We start from the raw sequence: 14,258 nt of genomic DNA on the forward strand, positions 1-14,258 counted from the left end.
TCGTAATTTTTGGAAGCTTGGCAACCCCTTTCCTTGAAAGTGTTTCTCGCCAGTCAGTGCTTAGGGTACATCAAGAGGAAACAAACCATAGAGATAGAACGTGAAACTACTTTACTGTGTCAAGTTTCAAGAAGCTAGCACAAACCGTGTTGGATTTAGAGTTCCAAGTACATGTATCAATATAGGAGAAAACAGAGTGAAACCTAAAAATTCAAACTGTTACTGGAAATGAACGCTTCAACATAGAAGAACGAAATTTGGGGAACCAAGTCGCCTTCGTGTACTGATCATTACCTGAAAGTATCATCCAGTTTGGGTGAAAAAATATTGGCTGAGATTTCTGGAGATTCGTAATTTTTGGAAGCTTGGCAACCCCTTTCCATGAAAGTGTTTCTCGCCTTCAGTGCTTAGGGCTACATCAAGAGGAAACAAAACATAGAGATAGATCGTGAAACTACTTTACTGTGTCAAGTTTCAAGAAGCTAGCACAAACCGTGTTGGATTTAGAGTTCCAAATACATCTATCAATATAGGAGAAAACAGAGTGAAACCTAAAAATTCAAACTGTTACTGGAAATGAACGCTTCAACATAGAAGAACGAAATTTGGGGAACCAAGTCGCCTTCATTTACTGATCATTACCTGAAAGTATCATCAAGTTTGGGTGAAAAAATATTGGCTGAGATTTCTGGAGATTCGTAATTTTTGGAAGCTTGGCAACCCCTTTCCATGAAAGTGCTTCTCACCAGTCACTGCTTAGGGCTACATCAAGAGGAAACAAAACATAGAGATAGAACGTGAAACTACTTTACTGTGTCAAGTTTCAAGAAGCTAGCACAAACCGTGTTGGATTTAGAGTTCCAAATACATCTATCAATATAGGAGAAAACAGAGTGATACCTAAAAATTCAAAGTGTTACTGGAAATGAATGCTTCAACATAGAAGAACGAAATTTGGGGAACCAAGTCGCCTTAGTGTACTGATCATTACCTGAAAGTATCATCCAGTTTGGGTGAAAAAATATTGGCTGAGATTTCTGGAGATTCGTAATTTTTGGAAGCTTGGCAACCCCTTTCCATGAAAGTGTTTCTCGCCAGTCAGTGCTTAGGGCTACATCAAGAGGAAACAAACCATAGAGATAGAACGTGAAACTACTTTACTGTGTCAAGTTTGAAGAAGCTAGCACAATCCGTGTCGGATTTAGAGTTCCAAATACACCTATCAATATAGGAGAAAACAGAGTGAAACCTAAAAATTCAAACTGTTACTGGAAATGAACGCTTCAACATAGAAGAACGAAATTTGGGGAACCAAGTCACCTTCGTGTACTGATCATTATCTGAAAGTATCATCCACTTTGGGTGAAAAAATATTTGCTGAGATTTCTGGAGATTCGTAATTTTTGGAAGCTTGGCAACTCCTTTCCATGAAAGTGCTTCTCACCAGTCACTGCTTAGGGCTACATCAAGAGGAAACAAAACATAGAGATAGAACGTGAAACTACTTTACTGTGTCAAGTTTCAAGAAGCTAGCACAAACCTTGTTGGATTTAGAGTTCCAAATACATCTATCAATATAGGAGAAAACAGAGTGAAACCTAAAATTTCAAACTGTTACTGGAAATGAACGCTTCAACATAGAAGAACGAAATTTGGGGAACCAAGTCGCCTTCGTTTACTGATCATTACCTGAAAGTATCATCCAGTTTGGGTGAAAAAATATTGGCTGAGATTTCTGGAGATTCGTAATTTTTGGAAGCTTGGCAACCCCTTTCCATGAAAGTGTTTCTCGCCTTCAGTGCTTAGGGCTACATCAAGAGGAAACAAAACATAGAGATAGATCGTGAAACTACTTTACTGTGTCAATTTTCAAGAAGCTAGCACAAACCGTGTTGGATTTAGAGTTCCAAATACATCTATCAATATAGGAGAAAACAGAGTGATACCTAAAAATTCAAAGTGTTACTGGAAATGAACGCTTCAACATAGAAGAACGAAATTTGGAGAACCAAGTCGCCTTAGTGTACTGATCATTACCTGAAAGTATCATCCTGTTTGGGTGAAAAAATATTGGCTGAGATTTCTGGAGATTCGTAATTTTTGGAAGCTTGGCAACCCCTTTCCATGAAAGTGCTTCTCGCCAGTCACTGCTTAGGGCTACATCAAGAGGAAACAAACCATAGAGATAGAACGTGAAACTACTTTAGTGTGTCAAGTTTCAAGAAGCTAGCACAAACCGTGTTGGATTTAGAGTTCCAAATACATCTATCAATATAGGAGAAAACAGAGTGAAACCTAAAAATTCAAACTGTTACTGGAAATGAACGCTTCAACATAGAAGAACGAAATTTGGGGAACCAAGTCGCCTTCGTTTACTGATCACTACCTGAAAGTATCATCCAGTTTGGGTGAAAAAATATTTGCTGAGATTTCTGGAGATTCGTAATTTTTGGAAGCTTGGCAACCCCTTTCCTTGAAAGTGTTTCTCGCCAGTCAGTGCTTAGGGTACATCAAGAGGAAACAAACCATAGAGATAGAACGTGAAACTACTTTACTGTGTCAAGTTTCAAGAAGCTAGCACAAACCGTGTTGGATTTAGAGTTCCAAGTACATGTATCAATATAGGAGAAAACAGAGTGAAACCTAAAAATTCAAACTGTTACTGGAAATGAACGCTTCAACATAGAAGAACGAAATTTGGGGAACCAAGTCGCCTTCGTGTACTGATCATTACCTGAAAGTATCATCCAGTTTGGGTGAAAAAATATTGGCTGAGATTTCTGGAGATTCGTAATTTTTGGAAGCTTGGCAACCCCTTTCCATGAAAGTGTTTCTCGCCTTCAGTGCTTAGGGCTACATCAAGAGGAAACAAAACATAGAGATAGATCGTGAAACTACTTTACTGTGTCAAGTTTCAAGAAGCTAGCACAAACCGTGTTGGATTTAGAGTTCCAAATACATCTATCAATATAGGAGAAAACAGAGTGAAACCTAAAAATTCAAACTGTTACTGGAAATGAACGCTTCAACATAGAAGAACGAAATTTGGGGAACCAAGTCGCCTTCGTTTACTGATCATTACCTGAAAGTATCATCAAGTTTGGGTGAAAAAATATTGGCTGAGATTTCTGGAGATTCGTAATTTTTGGAAGCTTGGCAACCCCTTTCCATGAAAGTGCTTCTCACCAGTCACTGCTTAGGGCTACATCAAGAGGAAACAAAACATAGAGATAGAACGTGAAACTACTTTACTGTGTCAAGTTTCAAGAAGCTAGCACAAACCGTGTTGGATTTAGAGTTCCAAATACATCTATCAATATAGGAGAAAACAGAGTGATACCTAAAAATTCAAAGTGTTACTGGAAATGAATGCTTCAACATAGAAGAACGAAATTTGGGGAACCAAGTCGCCTTAGTGTACTGATCATTACCTGAAAGTATCATCCAGTTTGGGTGAAAAAATATTGGCTGAGATTTCTGGAGATTCGTAATTTTTGGAAGCTTGGCAACCCCTTTCCATGAAAGTGTTTCTCGCCAGTCAGTGCTTAGGGCTACATCAAGAGGAAACAAACCATAGAGATAGAACGTGAAACTACTTTACTGTGTCAAGTTTGAAGAAGCTAGCACAATCCGTGTCGGATTTAGAGTTCCAAATACACCTATCAATATAGGAGAAAACAGAGTGAAACCTAAAAATTCAAACTGTTACTGGAAATGAACGCTTCAACATAGAAGAACGAAATTTGGGGAACCAAGTCACCTTCGTGTACTGATCATTATCTGAAAGTATCATCCACTTTGGGTGAAAAAATATTTGCTGAGATTTCTGGAGATTCGTAATTTTTGGAAGCTTGGCAACTCCTTTCCATGAAAGTGCTTCTCAGCAGTCACTGCTTAGGGCTACATCAAGAGGAAACAAAACATAGAGATAGAACGTGAAACTACTTTACTGTGTCAAGTTTCAAGAAGCTAGCACAAACCTTGTTGGATTTAGAGTTCCAAATACATCTATCAATATAGGAGAAAACAGAGTGAAACCTAAAATTTCAAACTGTTACTGGAAATGAACGCTTCAACATAGAAGAACGAAATTTGGGGAACCAAGTCGCCTTCGTGTACTGATCATTACCTGAAAGTATCATCCAGTTTGGGTGAAAAAATATTGGCTGAGATTTCTGGAGATTCGTAATTTTTGGAAGCTTGGCAACCCCTTTCCATGAAAGTGTTTCTCGCCTTCAGTGCTTAGGGCTACATCAAGAGGAAACAAAACATAGAGATAGATCGTGAAACTACTTTACTGTGTCAATTTTCAAGAAGCTAGCACAAACCGTGTTGGATTTAGAGTTCCAAATACATCTATCAATATAGGAGAAAACAGAGTGATACCTAAAAATTCAAAGTGTTACTGGAAATGAACGCTTCAACATAGAAGAACGAAATTTGGAGAACCAAGTCGCCTTAGTGTACTGATCATTACCTGAAAGTATCATCCTGTTTGGGTGAAAAAATATTGGCTGAGATTTCTGGAGATTCGTAATTTTTGGAAGCTTGGCAACCCCTTTCCATGAAAGTGCTTCTCGCCAGTCACTGCTTAGGGCTACATCAAGAGGAAACAAACCATAGAGATAGAACGTGAAACTACTTTAGTGTGTCAAGTTTCAAGAAGCTAGCACAAACCGTGTTGGATTTAGAGTTCCAAATACATCTATCAATATAGGAGAAAACAGAGTGAAACCTAAAAATTCAAACTGTTACTGGAAATGAACGCTTCAACATTGAAGAACAAAATTTGGGGAACCAAGTCGCCTTCAATTACTGATCATTACCTGAAAGTATCATCCAGTTTGGGTGAAAAAATATTGTCTGAGATTTCTGGAGATTCGTAATTTTTGGAAGCTTGGCAACCCCTTTCCATGAAAGTGTTTCTCGCCAGTCAGTGCTTAGGGCTACATCAAGAGGAAACAAACCATAGAGATAGAACGTGAAACTACTTTACTGTGTCAAGTTTCAAAAAGCTAGCACAATCCGTGTCGGATTTAGAGTTCCAAATACATCTATCAATATAGGAGAAAACAGAGTGATACCTAAAAATTCAAACTGTTACTGGAAATGAACGCTTCAACATAGAAGAACGAAATTTGGGGAACCAAGTCGCCTTCGTGTACTGATCATTACCTGAAAGTATCATCCAGTTTGGGTGAAAAAATATTTGCTGAGATTTCTGGAGATTCGTAATTTTTGGAAGCTTGGCAACCCCTTTCCATGAAAGTGCTTCTCGCCAGTCACTGCTTAGGGCTACATCAAGAGGAAACAAAACATAGAGATAGAACGTGAAACTACTTTACTGTGTCAAGTTTCAAGAAGCTAGCACAAACCGTGTTGGATTTAGAGTTCCAAATACATCTATCAATATAGGAGAAAACAGAGTGATACCTAAAAATTCAAAGTGTTACTGGAAATGAACGCTTCAACATAGAAGAACGAAATTTGGAGAACCAAGTCGCCTTAGTGTACTGATCATTACCTGAAAGTATCATCCTGTTTGGGTGAAAAAATATTGGCTGAGATTTCTGGAGATTCGTAATTTTTGGAAGCTTGGCAACCCCTTTCCATGAAAGTGCTTCTCGCCAGTCACTGCTTAGGGCTACATCAAGAGGAAACAAACCATAGAGATAGAACGTGAAACTACTTTAGTGTGTCAAGTTTCAAGAAGCTAGCACAAACCGTGTTGGATTTAGAGTTCCAAATACATCTATCAATATAGGAGAAAACAGAGTGAAACCTAAAAATTCAAACTGTTACTGGAAATGAACGCTTCAACATTGAAGAACAAAATTTGGGGAACCAAGTCGCCTTCAATTACTGATCATTACCTGAAAGTATCATCCAGTTTGGGTGAAAAAATATTGTCTGAGATTTCTGGAGATTCGTAATTTTTGGAAGCTTGGCAACCCCTTTCCATGAAAGTGTTTCTCGCCAGTCAGTGCTTAGGGCTACATCAAGAGGAAACAAACCATAGAGATAGAACGTGAAACTACTTTACTGTGTCAAGTTTCAAAAAGCTAGCACAATCCGTGTCGGATTTAGAGTTCCAAATACATCTATCAATATAGGAGAAAACAGAGTGATACCTAAAAATTCAAACTGTTACTGGAAATGAACGCTTCAACATAGAAGAACGAAATTTGGGGAACCAAGTCGCCTTCGTGTACTGATCATTACCTGAAAGTATCATCCAGTTTGGGTGAAAAAATATTTGCTGAGATTTCTGGAGATTCGTAATTTTTGGAAGCTTGGCAACCCCTTTCCATGAAAGTGCTTCTCGCCAGTCACTGCTTAGGGCTACATCAAGAGGAAACAAAACATAGAGATAGAACGTGAAACTACTTTACTGTGTCAAGTTTCAAGAAGCTAGCACAAACCGTGTTGGATTTAGAGTTCCAAATACATCTATCAATATAGGAGAAAACAGAGTGATACCTAAAAATTCAAAGTGTTACTGGAAATGAACGCTTCAACATAGAAGAACGAAATTTGGAGAACCAAGTCGCCTTAGTGTACTGATCATTACCTGAAAGTATCATCCTGTTTGGGTGAAAAAATATTGGCTGAGATTTCTGGAGATTCGTAATTTTTGGAAGCTTGGCAACCCCTTTCCATGAAAGTGCTTCTCGCCAGTCACTGCTTAGGGCTACATCAAGAGGAAACAAACCATAGAGATAGAACGTGAAACTACTTTAGTGTGTCAAGTTTCAAGAAGCTAGCACAAACCGTGTTGGATTTAGAGTTCCAAATACATCTATCAATATAGGAGAAAACAGAGTGAAACCTAAAAATTCAAACTGTTACTGGAAATGAACGCTTCAACATTGAAGAACAAAATTTGGGGAACCAAGTCGCCTTCAATTACTGATCATTACCTGAAAGTATCATCCAGTTTGGGTGAAAAAATATTGTCTGAGATTTCTGGAGATTCGTAATTTTTGGAAGCTTGGCAACCCCTTTCCATGAAAGTGTTTCTCGCCAGTCAGTGCTTAGGGCTACATCAAGAGGAAACAAACCATAGAGATAGAACGTGAAACTACTTTACTGTGTCAAGTTTCAAAAAGCTAGCACAATCCGTGTCGGATTTAGAGTTCCAAATACATCTATCAATATAGGAGAAAACAGAGTGATACCTAAAAATTCAAACTGTTACTGGAAATGAACGCTTCAACATAGAAGAACGAAATTTGGGGAACCAAGTCGCCTTCGTGTACTGATCATTACCTGAAAGTATCATCCAGTTTGGGTGAAAAAATATTTGCTGAGATTTCTGGAGATTCGTAATTTTTGGAAGCTTGGCAACCCCTTTCCATGAAAGTGCTTCTCGCCAGTCACTGCTTAGGGCTACATCAAGAGGAAACAAAACATAGAGATAGAACGTGAAACTACTTTACTGTGTCAAGTTTCAAGAAGCTAGCACAAACCGTGTTGGATTTAGAGTTCCAAATACATCTATCAATATAGGAGAAAACAGAGTGAAACCTAAAAATTCAAACTGTTACTGGAAATGAACGCTTCAACATAGAAGAACGAAATTTGGGGAACCAAGTCGCCTTCGTTTACTGATCATTACCTGAAAGTATCATCCAGTTTGGGTGAAAAAATATTGGCTGAGATTTCTGGAGATTCGTAATTTTTGGAAGCTTGGCAACCCCTTTCCATGAAAGTGTTTCTCGCCTTCAGTGCTTAGGGCTACATCAAGAGGAAACAAAACATAGAGATAGATCGTGAAACTACTTTACTGTGTCAAGTTTCAAGAAGCTAGCACAAACCGTGTTGGATTTAGAGTTCCAAATACATCTATCAATATAGGAGAAAACAGAGTGAAACCTAAAAATTCAAAGTGTTACTGGAAATGAACGCTTCAACATAGAAGAACGAAATTTGGAGAACCAAGTCGCCTTAGTGTACTGATCATTACCTGAAAGTATCATCCTGTTTGGGTGAAAAAATATTGGCTGAGATTTCTGGAGATTCGTAATTTTTGGAAGCTTGGCAACCCCTTTCCATGAAAGTGCTTCTCGCCAGTCACTGCTTAGGGCTACATCAAGAGGAAACAAACCATAGAGATAGAATGTGAAACTACTTTACTGTGTCAAGTTTCAAGAAGCTAGCACAAACCGTGTTGGATTTAGAGTTCCAAATACATCTATCAATATAGGAGAAAACAGAGTGAAACCTAAAAATTCAAACTGTTACTGGAAATGAACGCTTCAACATAGAAGAACGAAATTTGGGGAACCAAGTCGCCTTCGATTACTGATCATTACCTGAAAGTATCATCCAGTTTGGGTGAAAAAATATTGGCTGAGATTTCTGGAGATTCGTGATTTTTGGAAGCTTGGCAACCCCTTTCCATGAAAGTGTTTCTCGCCTTCAGTGCTTAGGGCTACATCAAGAGGAAACAAAACATAGAGATAGAACGTGAAACTACTTTACTGTGTCAAGTTTCAAGAAGCTAGCACAAACCGTGTTGGATTTAGAGTTCCAAATACATCTATCAATATAGGAGAAAACAGAGTGATACCTAAAAATTCAAAGTGTTACTGGAAATGAACGCTTCAACATAGAAGAACGAAATTTGGGGAACCAAGTCGCCTTAGTGTACTGATCATTACCTGAAAGTATCATCCAGTTTGGGTGAAAAAATATTGGCTGAGATTTCTGGAGATTCGTAATTTTTGGAAGCTTGGCAACCCCTTTCCATGAAAGTGTTTCTCGCCAGTCAGTGCTTAGGGCTACATCAAGAGGAAACAAACCATAGAGATAGAACGTGAAACTACTTTACTGTGTCAAGTTTCAAAAAGCTAGCACAATCCGTGTCGGATTTAGAGTTCCAAATACATCTATCAATATAGGAGAAAACAGAGTGATACCTAAAAATTCAAACTGTTACTGGAAATGAACGCTTCAACATAGAAGAACGAAATTTGGGGAACCAAGTCGCCTTCGTGTACTGATCATTACCTGAAAGTATCATCCAGTTTGGGTGAAAAAATATTTGCTGAGATTTCTGGAGATTCGTAATTTTTGGAAGCTTGGCAACCCCTTTCCATGAAAGTGCTTCTCGCCAGTCACTGCTTAGGGCTACATCAAGAGGAAACAAAACATAGAGATAGAACGTGAAACTACTTTACTGTGTCAAGTTTCAAGAAGCTAGCACAAACCGTGTTGGATTTAGAGTTCCAAATACATCTATCAATATAGGAGAAACAGAGTGAAACCTAAAAATTCAAACTGTTACTGGAAATGAACGCTTCAACATAGAAGAACGAAATTTGGGGAACCAAGTCGCCTTCGTTTACTGATCATTACCTGAAAGTATCATCCAGTTTGGGTGAAAAAATATTTGCTGAGATTTCTGGAGATTCGTAATTTTTGGAAGCTTGGCAACCCCTTTCCATGAAAATGTTTCTCGCCTTCAGTGCTTAGGGCTACATCAAGAGGAAACAAAACATAGAGATAGAACGTGAAACTACTTTACTGTGTCAAGTTTCAAGAAGCTAGCACAAACCGTGTTGGATTTAGAGTTCCAAATACATCTATCAATATAGGAGAAAACAGAGTGATACCTAAAAATTCAAAGTGTTACTGGAAATGAACGCTTCAACATAGAAGAACGAAATTTGGGGAACCAAGTCGCCTTAGTGTACTGATCATTACCTGAAAGTATCATCCAGTTTGGGTGAAAAAATATTGGCTGAGATTTCTGGAGATTCGTAATTTTTGGAAGCTTGGCAACCCCTTTCCATGAAAGTGCTTCTCGCCAGTCACTGCTTAGGGCTACATCAAGAGGAAACAAAACATAGAGATAGAACGTGAAACTACTTTACTGTGTCAAGTTTCAAGAAGCTAGCACAAACCGTGTTGGATTTAGAGTTCCAAATACATCTATCAATATAGGAGAAAACAGAGTGAAACCTAAAAATTCAAACTGTTACTGGAAATGAACGCTTCAACATAGAAGAACGAAATTTGGGGAACCAAGTCGCCTTCGTTTACTGATCATTACCTGAAAGTATCATCCAGTTTGGGTGAAAAAATATTGGCTGAGATTTCTGGAGATTCGTAATTTTTGGAAGCTTGGCAACCCCTTTCAATGAAAGTGTTTCTCGCCTTCAGTGCTTAGGGCTACATCAAGAGGAAACAAAACATAGAGATAGATCGTGAAACTACTTTACTGTGTCAAGTTTCAAGAAGCTAGCACAAACCGTGTTGGATTTAGAGTTCCAAATACATCTATCAATATAGGAGAAAACAGAGTGAAACCTAAAAATTCAAACTGTTACTGGAAATGAACGCTTCAACATAGAAGAACGAAATTTGGAGAACCAAGTCGCCTTAGTGTACTGATCATTACCTGAAAGTATCATCCAGTTTGGGTGAAAAAATATTGGCTGAGATTTCTGGAGATTCGTAATTTTTGGAAGCTTGGCAACCCCTTTCCATGAAAGTGCTTCTCGCCAGTCACTGCTTAGGGCTACATCAAGAGGAAACAAAACATAGAGATAGAACGTGAAACTACTTTACTGTGTCAAGTTTCAAGAAGCTAGCACAAACCGTGTTGGATTTAGAGTTCCAAATACATCTATCAATATAGGAGAAAACAGAGTGAAACCTAAAAATTCAAACTGTTACTGGAAATGAACGCTTCAACATAGAAGAACGAAATTTGGGGAACCAAGTCGCCTTCGATTACTGATCATTACCTGAAAGTATCATCCAGTTTGGGTGAAAAAATATTGGCTGAGATTTCTGGAGATTCGTAATTTTTGGAAGCTTGGCAACCCCTTTCCAGGAAAGTGTTTCTCGACTTCAGTGCTTAGGGCTACATCAAGAGGAAACAAAACATAGAGATAGATCGTGAAACTACTTTACTGTGTCAAGTTTCAAGAAGCTAGCACAAACCGTGTTGGATTTAGAGTTCCAAATACATCTATCAATATAGGAGAAAACAGAGTGATACCTAAAAATTCAAAGTGTTACTGGAAATGAACGCTTCAACATAGAAGAACGAAATTTGGAGAACCAAGTCGCCTTAGTGTACTGATCTTTACCTGAAAGTATCATCCTGTTTGGGTGAAAAAATATTGGCTGAGATTTCTGGAGATTCGTAATTTTTGGAAGCTTGGCAACCCCTTTCCATGAAAGTGCTTCTCGCCAGTCACTGCTTAGGGCTACATCAAGAGGAAACAAAACATAGAGATAGAACGTGAAACTACTTTACTGTGTCAAGTTTCAAGAAGCTAGCACAAACCGTGTTGGATTTAGATTTCCAAATACATCTATCAATATAGGAGAAAACAGAGTGAAACCTAAAAATTCAAACTGTTACTGGAAATGAACGCTTCAACATAGAAGAACGAAATTTGGGGAACCAAGTCGCCTTCGTTTACTGATCATTACCGGAAAGTATCATCCAGTTTGGGTGAAAAAATATTTGCTGAGATTTCTGGAGATTCGTAATTTTTGGAAGCTTGGCAACCCCTTTCCATGAAAGTGTTTCTTGCCTTCAGTGCTTAGGGCTACATCAAGAGGAAACAAAACATAGAGATAGAACGTGAAACTACTTTACTGTGTCAAGTTTCAAGAAGCTAGCACAAACCGTGTTGGATTTAGAGTTCCAAATACATCTATCAATATAGGAGAAAACAGAGTGATACCTAAAAATTCAAAGTGTTACTGGAAATGAACGCTTCAACATAGAAGAACGAAATTTGGGGAACCAAGTCGCCTTAGTGTACTGATCATTACCTGAAAGTATCATCCAGTTTGGGTTAAAAAATATTGGCTGAGATTTCTGGAGATTCGTAATTTTTGGAAGCTTGGCAACCCCTTTCCATGAAAGTGTTTCTCGCCAGTCAGTGCTTAGGGCTACATCAAGAGGAAACAAACCATAGAGATAGAACGTGAAACTACTTTACTGTGTCAAGTTTCAAAAAGCTAGCACAATCCGTGTCGGATTTAGAGTTCCAAATACATCTATCAATATAGGAGAAAACAGAGTGATACCTAAAAATTCAAACTGTTACTGGAAATGAACGCTTCAACATAGAAGAACGAAATTTGGGGAACCAAGTCGCCTTCGTGTACTGATCATTACCTGAAAGTATCATCCAGTTTGGGTGAAAAAATATTTGCTGAGATTTCTGGAGATTCGTAATTTTTGGAAGCTTGGCAACCCCTTTCCATGAAAGTGCTTCTCGCCAGTCACTGCTTAGGGCTACATCAAGAGGAAACAAAACATAGAGATAGATCGTGAAACTACTTTACTGTGTCAAGTTTTAAGAAGCTAGCACAAACCGTGTTGGATTTAGAGTTCCAAATACATCTATCAATATAGGAGAAAACAGAGTGAAACCTAAAAATTCAAACTGTTACTGGAAATGAACGCTTCAACATAGAAGAACGAAATTTGGGGAACCAAGTCGCCTTCGTTTACTGATCACTACCTGAAAGTATCATCCAGTTTGGGTGAAAAAATATTTGCTGAGATTTCTGGAGATTCGTAATTTTTGGAAGCTTGGCAACCCCTTTCCTTGAAAGTGTTTCTCGCCAGTCAGTGCTTAGGGTACATCAAGAGGAAACAAACCATAGAGATAGAACGTGAAACTACTTTACTGTGTCAAGTTTCAAGAAGCTAGCACAAACCGTGTTGGATTTAGAGTTCCAAGTACATGTATCAATATAGGAGAAAACAGAGTGAAACCTAAAAATTCAAACTGTTACTGGAAATGAACGCTTCAACATAGAAGAACGAAATTTGGGGAACCAAGTCGCCTTCGTTTACTGATCATTACCTGAAAGTATCATCCAGTTTGGGTGAAAAAATATTGGCTGAGATTTCTGGAGATTCGTAATTTTTGGAAGCTTGGCAACCCCTTTCCATGAAAGTGTTTCTCGCCTTCAGTGCTTAGGGCTACATCAAGAGGAAACAAAACATAGAGATAGATCGTGAAACTACTTTACTGTGTCAAGTTTCAAGAAGCTAGCAAAAACCGTGTTGGATTTAGAGTTCCAAATACATCTATCAATATAGGAGAAAACAGAGTGATACCTAAAAATTCAAAGTGTTACTGGAAATGAACGCTTCAACATAGAAGAACGAAATTTGGAGAACCAAGTCGCCTTAGTGTACTGATCATTACCTGAAAGTATCATCCTGTTTGGGTGAAAAAATATTGGCTGAGATTTCTGGAGATTCGTAATTTTTGGAAGCTTGGCAACCCCTTTCCATGAAAGTGCTTCTCGCCAGTCACTGCTTAGGGCTACATCAAGAGGAAACAAACCATAGAGATAGAACGTGAAACTACTTTACTGTGTCAAGTTTCAAGAAGCTAGCACAAACCGTGTTGGATTTAGAGTTCCAAATACATCTATCAATATAGGAGAAAACAGAGTGATACCTAAAAATTCAAACTGTTACTGGAAATGAACGCTTCAACATAGAAGAACGAAATTTGGGGAACCAAGTCACCTTCGTGTACTGATCATTATCTGAAAGTATCATCCACTTTGGGTGAAAAAATATTTGCTGAGATTTCTGGAGATTCGTAATTTTTGGAAGCTTGGCAACTCCTTTCCATGAAAGTGCTTCTCACCAGTCACTGCTTAGGGCTACATCAAGAGGAAACAAAACATAGAGATAGAACATGAAACTACTTTACTGTGTCAAGTTTCAAGAAGCTAGCACAAACCTTGTTGGATTTAGAGTTCCAAATACATCTATCAATATAGGAGAAAACAGAGTGAAACCTAAAATTTCAAACTGTTACTGGAAATGAACGCTTCAACATAGAAGAACGAAATTTGGGGAACCAAGTCGCCTTCGTTTACTGATCATTACCTGAAAGTATCATCCAGTTTGGGTGAAAAAATATTGGCTGAGATTTCTGGAGATTCGTAATTTTTGGAAGCTTGGCAACCCCTTTCCATGAAAGTGTTTCTCGCCTTCAGTGCTTAGGGCTACATCAAGAGGAAACAAAACATAGAGATAGATCGTGAAACTACTTTACTGTGTCAATTTTCAAGAAGCTAGCACAAACCGTGTTGGATTTAGAGTTCCAAATACATCTATCAATATAGGAGAAAACAGAGTGATACCTAAAAATTCAAAGTGTTACTGGAAATGAACGCTTCAACATAGAAGAACGAAATTTGGAGAACCAAGTCGCCTTAGTGTACTGATCATTACCTGAAAGTATCATCCTGTT

The sequence above is a fragment of the Spermophilus citellus genome (assembly GCF_964194105.1).
Source record: "Spermophilus citellus genome assembly, chromosome: 6".
Taxonomy (NCBI): Eukaryota; Metazoa; Chordata; class Mammalia; order Rodentia; family Sciuridae; genus Spermophilus; species Spermophilus citellus.